Source organism: Felis catus, chromosome A1 (assembly GCF_018350175.1).
Source record: "Felis catus isolate Fca126 chromosome A1, F.catus_Fca126_mat1.0, whole genome shotgun sequence".
Lineage (NCBI taxonomy): Eukaryota > Metazoa > Chordata > Mammalia > Carnivora > Felidae > Felis > Felis catus.
In genome coordinates this window covers 32,424,274-32,444,247 of record NC_058368.1, presented here as the reverse complement: position 1 = coordinate 32,444,247, position 19,974 = coordinate 32,424,274, and the positions used below count along the sequence as shown (strand labels likewise).

General features: G+C 34.4%; 1 pseudogene; it reads right to left on the bottom strand.

Annotated features, from left to right (window-relative positions):
- Positions 1–18,160: 18,160 nt before the first annotated feature.
- LOC101093073 lies at positions 18,161–19,487 on the bottom strand (annotated as a pseudogene).
- Between the last annotated feature and the right edge of the window lie 487 nt (positions 19,488–19,974).

Genomic DNA, 19,974 nt, shown 5'->3' with positions numbered 1-19,974 from the left:
GCAGAGAGAGAGGGAGACACAGAATCGGAAACAGGCTCCAGGCTCTGAGCCATCAGCCCAGAGCCTGACACGGGGCTCGAACTCACGGACCACGAGATCGTGACCTGGCTGAAGTCGGACGCTTAACCGACTGCGCCACCCAGGCGCCCCTAGACCCAGTATTATTTAAGTATATCATATATTAAAAGTACTACAATGCAATATGATAAAGGTATTCTTTTCAAAGAGATTTCAAGTGAAAGCAAAGAATTTCCTTAAGAAAATGTGAATTTTACAATGCAAAATAACTGAATAGAGTGTATTAAAATTATTACTCCAAAAGAACAATACATTAAAAATATGCTTTTAAAAATATCTAACCTGATCCTATGAACTTTATAATGCAATGATAAAATTGACAGAGCTATATTTACCAAATTAAAAAGGTAGCAGTACTAAAAGTGATGATACTCAGATCATACTCAGAGTGATACTATAGTATAAAATCAGTACTTCTGATTACAAAGGAAGTTAGCTTGTAAACAGGTAAATAAATAAATGATTGATTTTGAAAACTTGTTCATATATCAAAAAAATGAACAATAAGATTTAAGAACTATATCCTAAAAACACATTAACACATGATCATATGAACATGCCAGCTCACTGTAGGAGTACATGATCTACTCAGGTATTTGAGTCTACAGGTGCATTGGGCTTGGTTCATTAAAATCCACGTTCAAAGAATGAAGGCTTTATGTTGAAAATATGTCATTTTTCCCAATTGATGTATACATACAGTAAAATTACTACCAAAATCATAAAAAAAAATACATGGGCAGCCTACATCAGATTCTTATACTAGAAAAACGTAACACCCTGTCATGAGTAATGCCAAAGGGGAAAAAAATATCTATCTATCTATATCTATCTATATCTATATCTATATCTATATCATCTACATCTATATCATCTATATCTATATCATCTATATATATCATCATATATATAGATGATATAGATATAGGTATCTTTATATAGATATAGATATAGATGATATAGATATAGATAATTCATTAATTTAATCTGATTGAAATGTTCTATTTTATGACAAAATTTGAATTTTGGGAAAACAAAGATCAGAAGAGATTTTTAAACATCATCTGTATTAACGTTTCCACATATAGAGAGAATCATTATTTCATTCCAGTAATACTGGTAGACCGAAAAACTATAGATGGAGCTAAATTGCTGAATTCACAAGATTCACATGAATTTTGGCTCAAGTATCACTGAGTGATGGTTTCAATTTATATCTCAAGGTAAGGAAGCCTCAAGTAAAAATAGATCTAGGCATTATTTAAAAATTAGTGTTAATGTTTATTCTTGAGAGAGAGTGATAGAGAGAGAGAGAGAAAGCATGAGCGGTGGAAGGGCAGAGAGAGAGAGACACAGAATTTGAAGCAGGCTCCAGGCTCTGAGCTGTCAGCACAGAGCCTGATGCCTGGCTCCAGCCCAGGAATTGTGATATCATGACCTGAGTCGAATCAGATGATTAACCGACTGAGCCACCCCTAGGCTTTACATCTTCATATAAGCATTACGTCCTTAAAATTTTAATGTTACTTATCAGAAATAAATCAATTTATTGAAATTAAAATGTGTGTTTTTCTTCTACATTATTAAAATTCAATTAATTTTTTCTCAATGAAAGCAAAATCCTTCAAAGGAGGGATGGATAACAACAACAAACTGAAAATATGATTCTCTATGTTGTTAATTGAAAAATAAACTAAAAGTTAAAATTAATTGCATAAAAGAAAATTTTATCTATCCAGAAAGCAGTTTTATATATTTTTTTCTGGAAATGAAATATCATATAATATTTAATTATCAAAATAACAGATTACTCCTTACATAATACAGAGAAATATATCAAAGTTTCTAAAAAAAAAATCTATGTCTATGTCAAATATAGTTTAAGAGCAGAGAAACTAAATACTTTATATACTATAATAATTGTCATAACAAAAAAGAAGAAAATGTTTTAGCATATTAAATTGTGTATTATAAATTTAATCTGATAATCTAGAATTCAGTGATAATGGCAATAATACATTCATAGATTATACATTATTTATTTATGGTTACGTGAAACACAAACTTCCTAAAAATGTATATAAATACTCACCAAATTGCATTTCATTGGGCTATAGAAACTTATAAAGTTTGAATATCAATTCAAATTAGAATAGTCCAAAGTAAAAGCCAGAATACATATTGATCTCCATAAGAAAATAGGGTGTTTACTAGTGCTTTCTCCATTGAAACAGAATTAAGGCCAAAGAAATGCCAAAAGTAACCCATTTTTATAAAGACAAGGTCAGTTGGAGTCAGGACATTTTATTAGAACGAAGAGGTGATCACGGTATACTTCCTAAATTCCCTGGCTCTATAAAACTACCAGGAAGGAGAAAAAGATAGAAGGCACTATGGAAAAGCAGGAGACACATATGCGTCATCATTGTAGTCAGATCGTGAGCACGTAATGTCCACACTTTGGGGAGGAATATGTTTTTCCCTCCCATTAACCGAGCATATGTATGTGTGTGAGGATGTGTGTTCCCTAAAACAAGGAGAAAGTTCGTTTGTCAGCTGGAATTCTGCTTAAGCAAAAGGTATGCTGACCTCTCCTGTGCATCTCTGCCCTGTGGAGAAGAGAATTGGAGATGTATCTCAAAGCATTGTGTTTCTAACACAGAAAGGAGTGAGTTTTTCACAGGGCAAGTGGATCCCCAGAAATTAATAGAGGTTGAGTTTCCGTTATTCCAAGAGGATTGTCTGCCAGATTGTGAACACCAACAGCATGAGCTTGTGGATGCATGAGGTACAGGAGGTAAAGGGATTCATGGAGGAGGACTAAATAAATAGAACAGGGTGTCCATGGTAGGGAACCCCAGAGCCTTCCAAAAAACTCACACATCAACTCTTTGAATCAGCAACCCCTCAACCCCTTGGACTTGTGCCACACAGAGGACATTAATGACCAATTAATGTCAGCCATAGAATAAAAAACAGCAAAGTAGAATAAAGCAAGTGTCAGTTGGGTAAAAAGAACTTCCGTTATACCTTTCTTCTTTCTCCTCAATAGTATGGAAGAGGGAAAAGAGAAGGAGTGACTCAAAGTTAACCAAAATTCCTTTTTCATTTGGACCATTTAGAGTCATAGACAAAACATGAACTGGGGTATGGACTTGAAGAATGGGAAAAATTAAACCAGTTCATCCTTAACTGGATTGATCTTTAACATATTCAAATTGCTAGATAATTGTGGAATCTGCTCAAGGCACAGTTAAGAGACAAACATGGAGATTTGACAGGTGGTGATTAAATTTAGTTAATGGAAAAAATAATATTTCATTCATAACCCTATGATTTGAGACTTCTTAATATACTAGCTGCCATATTTAGAACATTCTGTAATATGTGTGTTCCTTCTAATAGAGCTCTTTCTCTTTTTATGTACTGCAAAGACTTTAGGTATCTATCTCACTTAAAAAAATGTGTACACATATGAAAACAAAAAGCCTCTCTGCATTAAAGGAACTAAAGCATCTGCGATAGATGCTTATAGGAATGAGACTCAATTAATGGTTGTTTTTCTTCCATAGATATTGCAGAGGTGACAATGTCATGCTCAATATCATTTCCCTACATTGCTTTAAAAATGGATAGAAGAAAGCAATACATGAATTTCATTCTGTATTTATGTTGAATAGAAAACATAGGAGGGGAAGCACCAAAAAAAGTCTCCAAAAATATCTCTTCCTCCTTACTTAATCAAGAATATTTATTGGCAAAAGAAAATAAATTTTACGAGTTTTTAAAAAGTGATTCTTTTAACTAACATTTATATTATCAATAAAAGTTTTTCTCTTCAAACAAGCACCCTCAATAAAAATACAAAAAAAAATTATGTCTAACATATATAGCTTGTGTTCTTAAATGAGTCACCTAGAACATAATAGTATGCTACTAGGAAACATCATTTGCTTTGATATGTTAATTCTGTTTCAGAATATCCACTGAATGCATAGCTAATTACTCAAAGGTAAGATTATATTTTCTATTTTTGTGAAGTGTACTATTCAATAGGTAGGTAGGTACACAGACATAGTTTTTAGTGACATGTATTGCATTTGAAATCAAACATATTTTTCTCAGTTAAATACTAAGCATCAGAGTTTCTGAATACCAATCCTAAAATAAATTTCATTCTAATATAAGGCTTCATGAATAATGTCCAATTTTATGCAGTATTTTTAAGAACTATTTGTTAGAAATGATGTTAAATAAATGATAAAAGGGGAAACCAGTGGAATATGATAAAAATGTTGTTCAGGTTTCTAATGGGACAGTTTAATACTTGGAAATCATATATTTTTTAAATTATTAGTCCTTTATTTCATGTCATCAATTCAATCAGTTTGTTAGCCTAGTGCTTCTTCCCAGAGGGAAGGTGTTTAGGAGGTAGCCTGGATTGTTTCTAAAAGCCTATTCCGTTTGAATAGTCTACGAAAGTGGGTTTCTAAGGATACTACGAAGAGTTGAAAGACATGTTGGTGAGGAGAGATAAAGGAAAATTCTAGAAAGAGAAAGAAAACATTTGAGTCCTCTTTCTCCTATTTCCATGTAAGAGTCTAAAGGTGATTTCAAATTCAAGTATTCTGTGGGATATGATGGTCTCAGTGTATGTGGTTTTATTCATTCAGTTTGACAGGACATTTATTGGGCTCTTCCTAAATGAAGAGATGCATCTCAAATTTATTGATTCTAATCAATGCAGATTATACAGAGTCACTTAATTTTAGGAAAGTAAACATGTAGAATGTTAAGTATGTTAATATGTAGGTATTCAGAAAAAATATTAACTGACAGTGAAATAGTATTTGCTTAGGTCAACACCAGTTATTAATTATTTTGACAAGTAGCATTTAATTATTGCAGTCTATACCTGTGTCTCAGTATTTAAAAACTATACTACCTAACCCGTATTTTAAACTGTGTCACAACATCTCACTCGACACAGAGTCCCATATTTGGTAATATCAGCTATCAAGAGAATTGCCAGTAATTGCCAGAAACACAAAGTAATTTTAACAGTTCTTAAATAAAGTCTTTACTTACAGGCTATTCACTCATAGCCAATTTTCACACAATTTTAATTTGCTTGGTTAGCTGGTTTCCAGTATTACAAGAAATTAGAAGCTATAATTCACAAGTGGGCAGGCTGATAAATACAGGCACAATAAGAACACTTTTTAATTATGAAAGACTGACAGTGACAGCATAAAGTACCTGAAAGTGTAAATAGAGATGACATTAATATATAACTTGATAGAAATAAATAAGAGCCTAACAGGGAACATAAAGGAGACAAAATAAATCAAAATAAATCCAAATGGAAATTTTATTTTAGTTGTTTTTATGCTGTTCTTGTTAGTGTAATAAGTCCAATTTCCAACTCTCGATTACTTCACAAGCATGTGCGCGCACACACACACACACACACACACACACACACACACACACCTAACAGCACACTCTAATGATTGTTGCCACAGACATACATCAAAACTCCTCTTGTATATGTTGATTAAAGAAGAAAAGTTTCTATCACAGAAGTCTTAGCAAAAAAGAGGAAGTATGTAATTGTGAAAATATCTCATAGTGAATGTCACTCCAGTTATTATGATAAAGGCAAGTGTACATATTGGGGAGATATTCTGATACTCTGCATAAAAACAAAACTGCTTCAGGCCCCAAGGGAGTCGGCCATTTTGCACATGTCAGGCAGCCTAAATCTGTGTGCTCTGGGAATATCAGGATATAGTGACCATAATCATGGACACTTGGCAAGCTTATGTGGGAGAGTGGAAATACTCTAAGTGTGTCTAAGTATCTTGCTGGCGTAAAACAGAAAGAAGGATAGAAATGCCAAAAGATGACTGCAGACTCCCTTGTAGAACATACTATGTGTAGGATTCTCAGAAATAACTAGCAACTGCTTTGGGAAGTGCCGAGGTCCTGTTTTAACTAACTTAGGGATTATCACTGCAGTAGGTATTTATGACTTATTTTGGTTCTTGAAGATGAAAGCTCTTCAGGAGATTCATATCTGTACAACTATTTATCCCCAGGTAAAGTTGGTGGTACCTTGTTGTCCTGAGTTTTGATTGCTGTACACAGGGTTTTATAAATTTCAACCAGAAATTTTTAGGCAAAAGGCCACGTCTTATATTTTAAGAGAAATTATCCTCTGAAATCCTAACTCTACCTCTACTTGGTGATCCCAGCTGGACCTCTTTTCACTTGAAATTCTAGCCTACAGCTCTAAGCAGTTTGGTCCTTGCTGATTCTCCCTGGGTCCCATGGTGACCCCTTTAGTCTTCTTAGAATCGATAGTTCTTCTTAAGCAGGGAAAATAAAGCTCCAGGCCAAAATAAGATAGAAAGAGAAAAGAAAAAATAATAAATAACTGGCACAGCTTTCTCTCATGTGATTCCTTTAACTTCATTCACTAAAGGCCACATACTCAGTTTTTTTTTTAAGTCAGAGAATCATGATGGGAAGGAGAAAATCAATATAATCTTCTTTTCATTGTAAGTTAGGTATTATGCCACATCCTTCCAATGACTCTTGGTCTAGTTCATAAATACATTTTTGTGGTGTTTTTATTATGCCATAGTCTTTTCTCAGTACCCTTTTTGTATGTCCATCATACTAATTGGTTCCCACTACCACTCTAAAGACACAGGGGTACATTAGGTGGATGTGGGGCCAATTTGTATTTTGCCTTATATCATCATCTCATTTCTAAGATAGTTTTTATATTATAGTGGTATTGAGTACTGCTGTAAATAAGTAAGATACAGCCCAAAGCACATCTTAGGAATGACAAAATATGTAAAATATATTTTAGAATTATTATGCACTGATATTAGTGTATAATTGTGAAATGATAGGCATGTAAGAATGGGTGTCTTAGTTAAAGATAATGGCGATATAGTTTGAAGAAAGGTAAGCTTTTATATTGTTAGTAGAACAAATAGTATTTGGTAATAGATTAAGAATGGGCTATAAACAGAAATGAATGTTTAGTTCTGATTTAAGAAACTTGATAGGAAGGGTGGTGAAATCAGGTTGTATGTGCTAGAATTGACTTAATTACTCAATTACATGAGAAAAATAGGCAATCAGTTATGCATATTTAAAGCTTAGAAAGGTCTTGAGAGAAATACATGTTTGCCAAATGTTCCTATAAAAGTGGCATTTCAAGCCGCAGAAATAGTTGAGCTTGCCTAAGAAGAGAGAATGTGAAGAAATGAGTAGATGTCCAGAATTTGGGCTGTACCAATTAGTGATCAGGGAAATGCTGTCTTTCAAATATGATTTAACTTTGCAGGGTCTCTGGTCATATCATCTTAAAGAATCAAAGGTCTGAGTTCTTACCATTTTAGGGAATTTGAATATTGCCATTTTTTTCAAAATGATGATCAGGTTGATTTCATATTATAACAATCAACATTTATTTCATCTTGCTTAATTTTAGGTTTATCAGCTACCATGAAAAAATTTGTAGTATTTAACACTTTTTATACTTTTAGAGCATGTAATTATGAATAGAGAAACTACTTTATATTTGTTTATAGTGTTAGATTTTTAGATACTTTACGATGTACTTAATTTAATATACATACATTTATTATTTAATATAAAATATATTTAATGATAAAATTACATAGACTTTGTTATCAGCAGAAATTAGATAACTGGATACTGTTTTATTTGGATGATGAAGAAATTTATTTAAAAATCCACATAATAGGGGCACCAGGGTGGCTCAGTCGTTTAACTTTGGCTCAGATCATGATCTCATGGCTTGTGAGTTCAAGCCCTGCATTGGGCTCTGTGCTGACAGCTCAGAGCCTAGAGCCTGTCTCAGATTCTGTCTCCCTCTCTCTGCCCCTCCCCTGCTTGCTCTCTCTCTCTCTCTCTCTCTCTCAAAAATAAACACTATTATTGCTAGAAATTAAATATCCTATAATTTTCACTTATCAAAAAACAGATAACTCCTGTTGTCTAGATATATATATATATAGATATAGATATAGATATAGATATAGATATAGATATAGATATATACAGAGACAGACACAGAGAGAGAGAAATCATGTCAATTTTTAAAATTCCTTAAGTTTATTCTCCTCTTTAAGCATAACTATTTTTGTTTCATTCCATGAATTAAATTGGTACTTATCCAATATTCTTCTGCTGTTAAAATCTCAGATCATTAGGCTTCATTTTAATTCATTTATTACCTGTGCTCTGTTTGGTATTCTGGTTCATTGTATTGAGATTTTGATCTTGACACATTTTAGAGAAGAACACAAGTCTTATTTTCAAAAAATATTTCTGTTGGAATTATCTGTAAGTGCCATCATTTCTGGTATAGAATTTTCAATCATATCTTTTCCACTCAATAATTTAAGGTTGGTCTTCCATTGTTTTTTTGACAATCTGCATTTTGAGGTCCAGCTAACTATTTCTTTGTTGTTGCCCTATTTCTCCATTTAAATGAGGACTTATTTTACCTCTGAAATTCTCTACATTCGTGAGGATATTTCTTTTTTTTTTTTAGTTACTTTTTATAAGTCTTGATTGGTAAACAGTGAACACTCTCTTTGCATATTAAGAATTTCCTGTAGGGGCGCTTGGGTGGCTCAGTCGGTTGAGTGTCCAACTTAAGCTCAGGTCATGATCTCACAGGCTTGTGGGTTTGAGCTCTGCGTTGGGCCCTGTGCTGACAGCTCAGAGCCTGGAGACTGCTTTGGATTCTGTGTCTCCCTCTCTCTCTGCCCTTCCCCCGCTCACACTCTGTCTCTCTCCCAAAAATAAACATTAAATAATTTCCTGCAGTTCAGAAAAAAAGGTGTCTTGTGGCATATCTTCAAACACTTTTTGAAAATGTCGTGTTAGCTCCTTATTTTTATAGGGCCTTGTATGTATGTCATTCATAGGAAAAATATTTTCAACTTATTTTTGTTGTTTATAGTTTGGAATTTGGTTTATTTTCTCAATACACATTTCTATAGTGCCAAATTTGCACTTCACTTAGCCGAATGCTAATTTCTTGTTTGACTGCCACATTTATGCTATTGTCTCTTTTTCTTGCATTTTAGCCATCTCTTTCTTTATCATCTTGCTTTTCATTTGATATTTTATAAAATTTATAGAAATATTTAAATGACTAAACCAATGCCCTTTGAATAATGCCTTTTTAATGATATCAATGAACACATTAGATCTATAAAGTGGCTCTAAGGTTTGCTATTTCTTTCCAGAATGTTTTGTTAGAAATATTACCAAAGTTTCTCTTTTTCCAGCTTCTTTGTTGAATAGAGCCTCATTCCCTCCTACTATAACAAATTATCCCAACCATTTCCCTTTACAGGAGATGACAAATGGTTCAATTTTTCTATAGTCAGTGGTTATTATTACTGATTTAGCAATATTTTACAATTCTTGTTCAGAACTAAGAAAAAATTTCTGTTACTGCTTTATTAAAGCAAAAACAAAAGCAAATTAGAGGTGTAAACCTAATCGTGCAGAAAAACTGGTGTCCATTTATTTAGATGTAATAAAGCAGCTGCTTCCTCCTTGGGGTAAGGAACTAGTCAGCACATGTGGAAGGATCGACCTTCATTTACTAAAATTCAGTGTATCTCTCAAACCCTATTGGAACTCATGAATCAGAACAATAGGCATATGTAAAATGTAAATATGAAAAATTGCAATTAGGCCTTTGGTAAGTTTAGAACTCTTTATATAATTTCATGCAATGCTTCTCAAATTATCCCATTGAAGTTATTGAACACAATTATTTTAGGTATATTCAAAAGAAAGTCAGCAGATGTATCTCTTTTTAGATACTATAATGTATTTCACTTGAGATGTGTCAATGTAAATGTAGCCATAATATTTTGATGTTGGCTTTTTCACAGAGGAGATTTTTTCATGCATAGATAGCAGTAATCAGAAGATATATTTGAAAATAAGAGGGAAGTAAGTTTTTATTTATTCTAGATAAGCTAAAGGAAAGTAAATGTTTTATGTTCCGTTTTAATGTGGAAAGAGGAAAATTATATAAGTAAAAAGAACAATGATATCTTCCCACAGGAGTGACTCTAGAATACATGCAACCAGTATTTGGGTCAAAATATTACTCAGGGAATAGGAGAAGCAAGCAAATGAAAAGAATTCCCTGAAAGTAACTATAAACAAATATTTACAGTTTCAGGTTACATGAAACAAAATAGAAAGATTAAAACAATTACCGGTGATGTTTAGTAAATAAAGTCTTTGAGAAGACATTGGAATGTGTTACTGCATAATTTGGAAAGCTCATATCCAATAGAAAGCACCATTTTTATTTAAAGACAAATTTATTTTTAAAGACTTAAAGTCTTTTTAAGTTGTGTACTAGAAATAAAAAAAATATATATAATATTGCTGGGAATTTGCCTAAGATATATCAATAAAACATGATATGAATTTTAAAAAATATTTGTGTGTAGTCAATTATTCCTAGATGTTAAAAATTCATAACAATGTATTTCCTCATGACTTTTTTTGAAGAAAACAATCTAATAGTTAAGAATACATAAGAAGCAAAAACATTTATATTTACCTTGAGAATTATCAGAATATCTGATCTTTTATATCAGTGTTTATTTCAGGATCTGAGAGGAACTTAACTTAAATAAAAATTGTTGGCCTGCAGCTACTACATAGGGATGTATAATTGATATAATTCATGAGATCCCACATTTTATACTCACATAAGACTTTAGTAAAGCAAAAGATACAGAACAGCAAGATAAATAAAGCACAAGCACCCATCAGAGACGTCCAAGAATTCCAAATACAGCTGCCAAGATTCTTTTTGTTACACAGGACATGCTTTATCTTTGGATCATGAACCACCAGGACATGTATGAAATATCTTGGACTCAGGGAACCCACAGGCTCATCTGAGGAGCGGCCTTTTATACATTTCTGGTCACATAGCTTATATACCAGACTACTACCAGGATCAAAAACAGAAACCACGAGAATATAACAGAAACGAGGGGTACAAATTATCGGTCTGGACATTTTCCATAAACAATTCTGATATGTTGGTACAGGTCATCCCCTTGTCTGTTTTGGACCCTGGGATATATTTATTAATCAGTAGTTAGTGATTCAACTTTGCCAATGACCAGTCAGCACCGTGGCTCTAAGCATCCCTGAATATAAACACAGGGCTTTAACAGACTAGCTGAGATTAATCTTTTACTTACAAAGAGAAGAATCATACAAAGATTTTGGCAATGTGACATCTCTCAAGTTGAAAGACAGAGGCCATATCCTCAAGGTTCATAAGTAGAATGTTCTGATACTGCCTAGGAGTTTTTACTCTTTGTTTTTACAAAAAAAGGCCAAAACTTCAACATGCTTATAATTATATCAAATATAAATTTTCCAGATTATTACCATAATGAATGAAAAACATGCTCTTCTTCCCCAATCTTTGCTTGTTCATGGAACTGTACTATAATTGAATTTAAGCCATCATGCTACAATATTTAACAAAGGTCTCATAAGGAAATATTTGGTAAATAAAATAGTAGAATGCTGGATATCTACAACTATTCTAAATAAAAAAAGAATCTGTATAAAGGGAAAGAGAGCATACTTGAAAACTTCTGTATGTTTACTGATATTCTAAACTTAAATTATTGTCATGATTTGAGAATAATATCAATGAACACATAGAAGACTAGTCCTAATTACATATTACATAGAGACACAATGATTTTTTTAAATTTTATTTACCAAACTAGTTAACATACGGTGTAGTAATTGTTTCAGGAGTAGAATTTAGAGATTCATTGCTTACATATAACACCCAGTGCTCATCCCAGCAAGTGTCCTCCTTAATACCCATCACCCATTTAGCCCATTCTCCCACCCAATACGCCTCAGGCAACCCTCAGTTTGTCCTCTGTATTTAAGAGTCTTGTGGTGTGCCTCCTTCTCTGTTTTTATCTTATTTTTCCTTCCCTTCTCCTCTGTTCATCTTAACTTCTATATATGAGTGAAATCATATGATATTTATTTTTCTCTGGCTGACTTACTTCACTTAGCATAATACATTCTAGTACCATCCACATTATTGCAAATGGCAAGATTTCATTCTTTTTAATCTCTGAGTAATAGTCCATGGTGTATATATACCACATCTTTATCCATTCACAGAGACACAATGATTAATCCAAGAATCTTCTCCACTCCTACCTCCCACCCCCCAAATCCTTGATAGGAAAGCAGAATGGGTTGCAGGATTGATCATTGGTTTTTGTTTTTTTCCCCTATTTTACAGGATTCAAGGGTCATATGAGATAACGTAGGTACTTAATACAAGTATTGCCTACCACATAGTACACTTAAATAAGTGATAACTATTATCTTAATACTGGAGGCAAATATTCAAACTTCAGAAGACACTTTTGCAATGGGAATATAGAAATCAAATCTCTGTGCAGAGATGTATTATAATGTATTAAGTCATAAAGTATGGATAAAAATAAAAGAACTAAAACTAAAGATTTAAGCCTTGAAAAGCCCTAAATATGGTGAAAAAAGGAAAACAACTAATCAAAGGAGTCATTGTAAAATTTAGAGAGCTAAAAAATTATCAAGAGTATTAAACATGGCACAAAAACAGACACATAGACCAATGGAATAGAATAGAAACCCCAGAACTAGACCCACAAACGTATGGCCAACTCATCTTTGACAAAGCAGGAAAGAACATCCAATGGAAAAAAGACAGCCTCTTTAACAAATGGTGCTGGGAGAACTGGACAGCAACATGCAGAAGGTTGAAACTAGACCACTTTCTGACACCATTCACAAAAATAAACTCAAAATGGATAAAGGACCTAAATGTGAGACAGGAAACCATCAAAACCCTAGAGGAGAAAGCAGGAAAAGACCTCTCTGACCTCAGCCGTAGCAATCTCTTACTCGACACATCCCCAAAGGCAAGGGAATTAAAAGCAAAAGTGAATTACTGGGACCTTATGAGGATAAAAAGCTTCTGCACAGCAAAGGAAACAACCAACAAAACTAAAAGGCAACCAACAGAATGGGAAAAGATATTCGCAAATGACATATCAGACAAAGGGCTAGTATCCAAAATCTATATAGAACTCACCAAACTCCACACCCGAAAAACAAATAACCCAGTGAAGAAATGGGCAGAAAACATGAATAGACACTTCTCTAAAGAAGACATCCGGATGGCCAACAGGCACATGAAAAGATGTTCAGCGTCGCTCCTTATCAGGGAAATACAAATCAAAACCACACTCAGGTATCACCTCACGCCAGTCAGAGTGGCCAAAATGAACAAATCAGGAGACTCTAGATGCTGGAGAGGATGTGGAGAAACGGGAACCCTCTTGCACTGTTGGTGGGAATGCAAATTGGTGCAGCCGCTCTGGAAAGCAGTGTGGAGGTTCCTCAGAAAATTAAAAATAGACCTACCCTATGACCCAGCAATAGCACTGCTAGGAATTTATCCAAGGGATACAGGAGTACTGATGCATAGGGGCATTTGTACCCCAATGTTCATAGCAGCACTCTCAACAATAGCCAAATTATGGAAAGAGCCTAAATGTCCATCAACTGATGAATGGGTAAAGAAATTGTGGTTTATATACACAATGGAATATTACGTGGCAATGAGAAAAAATGAAATATGGCCTTTTGTAGCAACGTGGATGGAACTGGAGAGTGTGATGCTAAGTGAAATAAGCCATACAGAGAAAGACAGATACCATATGGTTTCACTCTTATGTGGATCCTGAGAAACTTAACAGGAACCCATGGGGGAGGGGAAGGAAAAAAAAAAACAGGTTAGAGTGGGAGAGAGCCAAAGCATAAGAGACTGTTAAAAACTGAGAACAAACTGAGGGTTGATGGGGGTTGGGAGGGAGGAGAGGGTGGGTGATGGGTATTGAGGAGGGCACCTTTTGGGATGAGCACTGGGTGTTGTATGGAAACCAATTTGTCAATAAGTTTCATATAAAACAAAAGAGTATTAAACAGAAGTTAAAGGAAGATATTCTTTCTTAAAAATTGTTTTAACTGTACTATAGTGAATTTATAATACTAAATTTGTTTCAGGTGTATAACATAGTGATTTAATTATATATTACAAAATATCATGATAAGTGTGGCACAATATTATTGACTATGCTTTAAGTTATAAAATAAATATGTAAAGAAGGTATTTTCAAGAATGAAGTAACTTGCAAGTTCAAATCTGGCCAAGAGTCACAAAAAATTAGGATGTTCTATTACTTAAAGCTTATTTTAATTTAAGTGATTTTCCTTTCCAATCCAAGAAATCACACTGAACCTTATTGTGACATAGAGTGCTTTCAGTGAAGATAGGTGAAAATAATTATTTGGTTCAAGATTATAGTTCTGGATGCTTAAATATAGAAAATAATTATCTATATGATATTTTTATCTGTTAAGTTTCTGCTTAATAACTGTCAGGCTTGAAATTTTCATATCATATGCTTATGCTATACTGCTTTTCATTTACTAAAATCAAAGGGCTGTGGCATGCTTATTAAGAACAAAATGGTCTACTTATACATCTTTGGTTTTGGTACTCCAGAAACTCTTACCCAATTATAATTACTGGGGAATTTTTCCTCTCCAATGGGGACTAAGTTCTAATAATTTTTCCTATATAACATTCTCAAATGTCACTGGAATAAAAAAAATAGAATCATATAGAATACAGAATATTCTATTAAATGTGTTGCCAGATGTAAGTACTCAAATTTAATTTTACCTAATGTATCATGAATGCTATCTTTTTAGAACAGTGGTTCTCAAACTCTAGAATGCAGTAAAATGACACAGAGGACTTGTTAAAACACAGATTGCTGGGTCTTGTTTCAGACTTTACCACCTCAGTACATATGAGGTGGGCCTAAGAAATTACATTTCTAGGAATTCCCTAAGTGATATAGGTGTTACAGCTGATGCTGGTGAGGGACTCATTGCTTTAGAATAATGATTTATACCTGTTTCTTTCTCAAGGTTCTAGAGTATGAGAGAACAATAAAATTAACATTTGCCTTTAGCAAAACATGTTGGAAGGTCCATCTTGAACAAAATATTGAGGCATTTCCTTGTCACATAATGGAAAACTTTAGCTGCAACCAGCCTTGCCAGCTGTTTAAAATAAATTCATTCAGCTGCCCATATTCATAGAAAGAAATCTTTCCTGGAACTATCATCACTAACAACACATGTAGAGAAAAATCACATTTGCCTAATTATATCAATTTTCTGGAATGAAGTAAAAGTCTCACAGAAGTAACAAATACCAGTTGTTCCAACTTAAGAACAAAATATAAATTGCTTGTTTTTTAAAAACAAAAAGTATAACGGATTAAGTTTAGAGAATTCTATGGCATGTTAGTTTATCAAATATTTTTAAATTGCATTGTATTGCAATCATTAATGTGATCAGACTTTGAAAAACTAACGTGTTTCCAGCAATTTTGAAAACATAGTTTTATAAATATACTTAGTACACATTGACATTAACAATGAATGTATCTATATTTTTCTATCATGGCTATAAAACATGAAGGAAATATCTTGTCTTTAAATCCTTAAGTTCTTTTTTTTAAATTTTTTTTAATGTTTATTTATTTTAGAGACAGTGAGACAGCACATGCAGGGAAGGGGCAGAGAGAGCCTGAGACAGAACCTGAAGCAGGCTACAGGCTCTGAGCTTTCAGCAGAGACTGACGCAGGGCTCGAACCCACGAACCCTAACATCATGACCTGAGCTGAAGTCGGACACTCAACTGACTGAGCCACCCAGACACCTCCTTAAGTTCTTTAAGCATTAGATTATACATAAAATATTATGACCTTTGTAAGACATCAATATTTAGTAACAGTATACAGAATTTCAAGTATGTCTACATGTATATGCACAGTTCCAGAAAACACATGTAATGATTACAAAGTGATGAATATATATTATTCATCCATAGGGATGAATTAATTGCTATGAAATTTTAATGCACAATTCTACAATATGCTTTGAAAGACAAAATGACTGAAGAAAATAAGAACTGAGGAATTACTATGTGAGAACAGAGACCCTAATCATATGTGACAAAGTTCTTTGTAATTTTGTTTTATTATTTAATGTAATATTCTGTCAGAAACAGGATTACATATGTTCATATCAGCACATAAAATGGACTTTGGGCAATATCATTGATTTGAAATTCATCAGAAATGTGAATCATGAACTCCCAATTACTTTCCTCATAGCATAGCATAGCAACATTGTATATGATTTATAATCTTTATTACTATCTGTAGGAGGAGACACAATAGCCTGTGATGACATACTCTGTTCTCAGTATTGCTAGCGTCAGTGGTAGAGATGCATTATGAGTATATTTGAAAAACTGTATCTGAATTAAATATCTTTACATTATCTTAACTAAGATTTCTCTTGATAATGGGAGGAAACATTTAAACAAATCTCTTCCTTAAGATAGTTGCACATTTATGTCTTCTCTTTATCAAAATTAATTAAGAAAGGATAAACTATAATTTTATTGTCCTCTAAGATTATGGCTTACTAAGTAAAACAAAATTAAGTGTATATAGATAAGTGTTACTAAACTTCATACTACTGGGGCGCCTGGGTGGCGCAGTCGGTTAAGCGTCCGACTTCAGCCAGGTCACGATCTTGCAGTCCGTGAGTTCGAGCCCCGCGTCGGGCTCTGGGCTGATGGCTCAGAGCCTGGAGCCTGTTTCCGATTCTGTGTCTCCCTCTCTCTCTGCCCCTCCGCCGTTCATGCTCTGTCTCTCTCTGTCCCAAAAATAAATAAACGTTGAAAAAAAATTAAAAAAAAATAAACTTGATGCTACCTATTCCATTTAAATAAAAAAATACAGAGAGAATTAATTATCTTCCCCTAGTATTATCACTTACTCTGTGTTTTGACCTGAGAAATGTTAAGCTTGTGTATTTTTTTGCATGATAACCATCCTGACAAGTATCTGGACTTACTCTGTGAAGGAAAATGCAGCATTTAGGGCAGGTGATTTTTTGTCTTGTTTTCTAGATGGAAAACAGAGAAGAAAAATAATACAAATTGTATAGTTGTTATGTGGCAGGAATTCTACAATCTTTTCATTATGTGGCAGGAATTCTACAGTCTTTTAAAGAAGCCAAACATCCTTAATCTTACTATGTGTTGACAAATACAATTCAGAGTTAGCATCTGGGGAACTGTGATTGACCATTGAGGAAATGAGATAGATTCACCTGCTTTATGAGTTTTCTTAGTCCTACAGCCAGCATCCCTTTTCTAAATAATGAAAGAGCCCTTTTTGACCAAATGTTTTCTAAAATATATTTATTTGTCATACAATATTTTGATAAAAATTTTAAAAGAAATAAACAAAAGACTTTTTGTCTATTCAAGATCCATTTGGGATAGATCCCAAATTTAAGGTTAATGATACAGAGTACTTTGCTTGACACACCAGGAACCTTCATTTTTAAGTTCATGCCTTAGGATCTCTGATCATCTATTTTTGTTTTTCAAAAAGGAAAAAACAAAAAAAAAAGACCCCCCCCCACATTGCTACTGTTAACTACATGTGTTTCTATGTAAAATTACCTTCAAGTGATATTTTTATTATATTTTCTCATTAAATTTTTATTTTAATGGGTCTAAAAATTCTGTGATAGATTTTTGGTCAAGTTGTTTCCATTAAAAAGTACTGATTTTAAAAACTAATAACTTAAAACTGCACACACACACACACACACACATGCACAAATGGTCCATAAAACATTCTCCTTTCTTCTGGAGGCTTTACAATGAATTGTTATCATCAATCGGTCTTTCACTATTAAACTGAAAGGTCCAATTGACACAAACAGTTGTGAGACCTTTCCTCTACCACTGATTAAGACTGGGGTGGCAGGTCCTGGGAGTGATGTTCATTTAGCCTTCTGAGCTTTCTGGAAGGACTTGGTGTCCCTACCAGCTCCGCTACCTTCTTGTCCACTGCTTTGATGACACCCACACCAATCTTCTGTCTCATGCCATGAACAGCAAAACAGCCTGAAGGAGGATAGTCAGAGAAGCTCTCAACACACATAGGCTTGTCAGGAACCATATCAATGATGGCAGAATCACCAGATTTCAAGAACTTGGGGCCATCTTCCAGCATTTTGCCAGAATGACAGTCTTCTCCTTTCTCTCAGTGAATCTGCAGGCAATGTGAGCTGTGTGACCAACCAGCACAGGTGCATATCCAGCACTGATTTGGCCTGGATGGTTCAGTATAATCACCTGAGTCATGAAGCCAGCTGCATCCATTGGTGGGTCATTTTTGCTGTCACCAGCCACATCACCTTGGCAAACATCTTTGACAGATACGTTCTTGACATTGAAGCCAACATTGTCCCCCCCAGGAAAAGGCTCACTCAAAGCTTCATGGTACATTTCAACAGACTTTACTTCAGTTGTAACACTGACTGGTGGAAAGGTGACCACCATGCCAGGTTTAAGAAGGCCAGTCTCCAAAAGGCCCACAGGGAGAGTACCAATACCACCAATTTTGTAGGCATCCTGGAGGAGCAGACACAAGGGCTTGTCAGATGGATGAGTTGGTGGCAGAATGCAATCCAGGTTCAAGCAGTGTGGTTCCATTGGCATTGCAGTCTTCACAGTTAACTTTCCATCCCTTGAACCAAGGTGTGTTTGCACTTGGCTCCAGCATGTTGTCACCATTGCAACCAGAGAATGGCACAAATGCAACTGTGTCAGGGTTGTAGCCAATTTTCTAGTTGTAGGTGCTACTTCCTTAACAATTTCCTCATATCTCTTCCAGCTGTAGGGCGGCTCAGTGGAATCCGTTTTGTTAACACCAACAATAAGTTGTTTTACACCCAGCGTGTAAGCCAGAAGGGCATGCCCATGGGTCTGCCCTTTATTGGAGAGCCTGCTTCAAATTCACCAACACCAGCAGCAACAATCAGGATGGTACAGTCAGCCTGAGATGTGCCTGTAATCATATTTTTGATAAAGTCTCTGTGTCCTGGGGCATCAGTGATGGTCACATAATACTTACTGGTCTTGAATTTCCACAGGGAGATATAAATGGTGACATCATGTTCACAATGTAACCTCCTTCTCAATTTTTTTGATAATGTTTTTGTCAGTCCCACCACATTTGTAGATTAGATAACCAGTAGTGGAAGAGTTGCCTGAATCTATGTGTCCAATGATGACGATATTCATATAAGTCTTTTCCTTTCCCATTATGGTTTAGGTTTAGCAGAGGTTTTCATAACACCTGTGTTGTGGCAGCAAGCCTGTTGCAAAAAAGCTCAAATAATATTTTTAAATTCTTTAATATCAATAGATTTTTTAATTAATTTTTTAATGTTTATTTTTGAGAGAGAGAGAAACATGAGCAAGAGTGGAGAAGGGGAAGAGAGAAAGGGAGACACAAAGTCAGAAGCAGGCTCCAGGCTCTGAGCAGTCATCACAGAGTCTGACGTGAAGCTTGAACGCACGAACCTTGAGATCCTGATCTGAGCTGAAGTTGGACGCTTAACCACCTGAGCCACCCAGGCGACCCATCAATAGATTTTTTAAGAAGATAATTTACTATTTAGAAGTATCCTCAATTAGCAAAGTTCAGTGAATGATATAATGTTTCCAGTAGGTTTTCTTAGACATACACTCAAGAAGTGAGGGTATAATCCTAAAAAAAAAAAATATTAACAAACTGAAACCAAAAATA